Raw genomic sequence first — 3,968 nt, 5'->3', positions numbered from 1 at the left:
GACAGTGGTAGCCAGGCACCACGTAGTTCTTCTGGTCTTATAGTTGTATAGGCTGAGGATCGCATGGTGTACCAGTTGCTTGGACTAATTGTTTCCATGAATCTTTGGTTTTCTTCATTCTTCTTTGCTGTGGACAAGAGAGACCCAGTGTTGCATCTAGGTGGCAGCTTGCAAGCTTTTAAGATCCTGGGACTGGGCCTTTCTGACAACATGTCCAAAGTGCGAGATGATGTCCCACCATCCTTGCTTCTAAGGAGTATTCTGGCCAGCACACAATAACAACAAAGATATCTGTGTCTAGGGATTGGGCTGTGGACGTCTTTGTTGTCAAGTGCTGTTGAATAGATTCTGACTCACAGTGATCCTATAGGACACAGTAGAATTACCCCACAGGATTTCCTAAGCTGCCATCTTTATGGGAACAGACTACCAAGCCTTTTCTCTGGCCGAGTGGCTGGTGGTCTGAACGGCCTATTTTCAGTTAGCAGTGAACACTGAAGCACTGCACCTCCAGGGCTCTCTGAGGACCATTATTCTGTGACCACTGTGATGTGACCAGGGCATGGTTAATGGTGTGATGGGCTCTATGGGAGCCAGGGTAGGGGGACCTTGACAGCCTCACAATCAGGACTTTAACAACAGAACCAGTTGCCTCTTCTGAGGTCCACGAGACATGCATGTTTCCCAGACAAGAATTGTGGGTGTGCTGTAGCTGAAGTATATTTAAGAAGTCAACATCTTAGCAAAGTACAAACTGCAAGAACAAAAGGTCAATGCACCGGGGACTTGAGTTCCTTCCATGAGCGTTTCCTAGAATTTTCCTCCTGACAGCTCCCCAGAGCCCTCTGCCACTGGCGGCCATATTAACATGGGCTGGAGTGTTTCTTCACATAACGGGGGCATGTTGACACTGGCTGAGAGGCCTCGAGAAGAAATCGTGGAGGTGGTGCTGACGGGAGACCCTGCCCTGCCTCTGCCTCTTTTAATCCACGCTTTTCATGACGCATGTCTTCTTGTGTTCGGTTGGGTGGCTCACCACAGGAGAACGGTCCGTCGTATTTGAGTGTGTACACCATCCGCTAATACGGGAACACGGCTCTCTTGAGTCACCTCGCTCTGTGGACATGAGCAGATGGGAGCATCCTGCAGCGGTCACTGCCCTCTGTTCTCCACCCTGCACGTGGAGTGCAATGGCCACTCAGACTGGGAATGCAGCTTGAGGCTGACTGGCAGTGGGGAGCAGCTGCTGGCAGGTTCCAGGACAAAATCTCTGGGAGCAGTGGCCCCGGCCATGTGTCATCGCACATTCACTTGGTATTTTTAGTTCCCAAACTTTGACATCTCCACTTGGGCGGCAGCCTGCCAAGCTTCCTCTGAAGGCAGCCATGGCCGAGCTTCCTCACTCTCCTCCCGCCGAGCGAGCAGTCCAGGAAGTCTGGTCCCTGAGTCTGCAGCGCCGGGCTCCCAGGAGTGGGCGGTGGGGAGGCGGTGCCGGTGAGGGCCGTCGCCCTGGAGCGTCGCGGACCAGACAGGATGCCAGCATGCCCTCTTCTCTGGAAAGTCATTCAGCTCATTCGCCTCTCCCCATCCTGCCCTGCAACACACACTCACACATGCACACTCACTGACACACACGCTAAGACACAATCATGCTCAAATACACCCACACTTGCACACATACACATTCAGATACACACACATATACACTCACTGGCACAAACTAAACACACTCACACATATATACACACTCTGACACACATGTATACACTTGCTGACACACACACTAGCACACACTCATGCTTATATACACTCACTGGCCCACACTAAACACACTGACACACTCACATACACATATATACACACTCTCACACATGTGTATACATTCACTGACACACACTAACACACACTCATGCTCATATACACCCACCCTCACTCACCTATATACACATTCAGATACACACACATATATACTCACTGAACACACTGACACACTCCCTCTCATACACTGACATATACATACATGTATACACACTAACACACACTAATGCACATATACTTATATATATCACACTCACATAATTACACATTCACATACACATGCTTACTGACACACATATACACACTGACACTCATACACATACATAACACAAACTCCCACTCATTTTCATACAGTCACACATGTGTACACACTCACAAGGACACACTCACATATGCACCCTCACTGACACACACACACATACACATTCAGTGACACATATTGTCATAGATACACACACGTTACACATACTGACAGTTACTGCCATATACACACACACTATCATACACACACATATACACACTCACATCCCCATATGTATAGACACTCACATACACACATATACACTCATATACACATACATACACACTCAGTGATACACTCACTGTCATACACACTCACTCATACACACATACTCTCACACACACTCACATACATAGACACTCATGCACACTCATAGCTACACTCATAGCTATACTCATATATATGCACACACAGAAGGACACACACATATACACCTCTCAAGAGAGTAGCACTCCAGCACCTGGGAAGAAGATCAAATATATGCTTATCTGTGTGGAGTGAGGACAGCCAGTACCAGGATTTTCTTGTTTTGACAAAAATTTAAACATGAAATTCTTAACAGCATGAGGAAGACAAAAGACCTCTGAAAAATGAGCAAAAAGCCCTAACAATAAAAAAAGGGGCGGGGGGATGGAGAGCTGAAATGAGCAAACAACACAGAGGAACACAGCTGGGGTAGGAAAAGGGAGCCCGACTGATTTTAGGGTCGGAAACCGCAATGCCTCGACATTGAGGCCGCTAGACTCAGTGATGTGGGAGACACACTTGAGAGTCTCCCAGAATATGGGTGGGAAGGAAGAAGGAGGTGAAATCGATGAGAGATCCCTGATGAAGGCGGATAACAGAAAAAGCGCAGCTGCTGCACAGTTTTGGGATCCAACCGGAACAACAGAAATGCTGCTGGTGTCAGGGGCCACGGAGCCATTGCTGACTCAGAGCACCCCTGTGTGCAACACAACGAAACACCGGTCCGGCCCCTGCCTCACAATTGTTGCTATGCTTGAGCCCGTCATCACAGCCACGGTGTCGATGCATCTCGTGGAGGCTTGTCCCCTTTTCACTGGCTCCACCCAGCGTGATGTCCTGTTCCAGGGACTGATCCCTCCTGATAACATGACCAAGGGATGACAGACAAAGTCTGGGCACCTCACTCTAAGGAGCATTGCGGCTCTGTCTTCCAAGACAGACCTGTTCATTCTTCTGGCAGTCCCTGGTATTCTCAGGATTCTTCACCAACACCACAATTCAAAGGTATTGGTTGATGCATTTGAACAACAGAAACAGACGCTTACAACTAGGTCAAAGGACCAATGGGCCATGCGAACCTCAGCCTCCATGATCCTGAGACCAGAACTAAGTGGAACCCACCTACCACTGCTGGCCGTTCTGAATGGGTTGCAATAGGAGGTCTTGCATAGAGTGGGGAAAAATGCAGAACGAAACTCAAAGGCACAAAAAAAGAAAAACAGGCTTACTGGTCAGACACAGACTGGTGGAACCTTTCAAGCCTGGAATTGAACTCATCCCCTTATTTTGTGACTCACGTTTTAACCCAGACAGGTGAACAGTAACCCCAGGGAGGTGTGCACTTCTTAGAACAATCAACCATACGAGATCCAAAGGGCAGCGTTTGCCCAGAGGCAGAGCTCTGAAGGCAGGAAGGGATAGGAAAGAAGGACAAATGGAAACAGGAAACAGAGGGAAGTGTTCCCACTGTTACATTGTGGGGATTGCAATCAGTGTCACGAAACATGTGTATGAACTGTTGACCGGAAAATGAATTTGCTCTGTATACTTTCACCCACATCATAGTAGAAAGTAAAATAGGGAGATGTTTACTAAGTGTACT

The sequence above is a fragment of the Orycteropus afer genome, unplaced genomic scaffold, assembly GCF_000298275.1.
Source record: "Orycteropus afer afer isolate SDZICR_OR568_19922 unplaced genomic scaffold, OryAfe1.0 scaffold00128, whole genome shotgun sequence".
Classification (NCBI taxonomy): Eukaryota; Metazoa; Chordata; class Mammalia; order Tubulidentata; family Orycteropodidae; genus Orycteropus; species Orycteropus afer.
Note: the sequence above shows the minus strand (reverse complement) of the source record.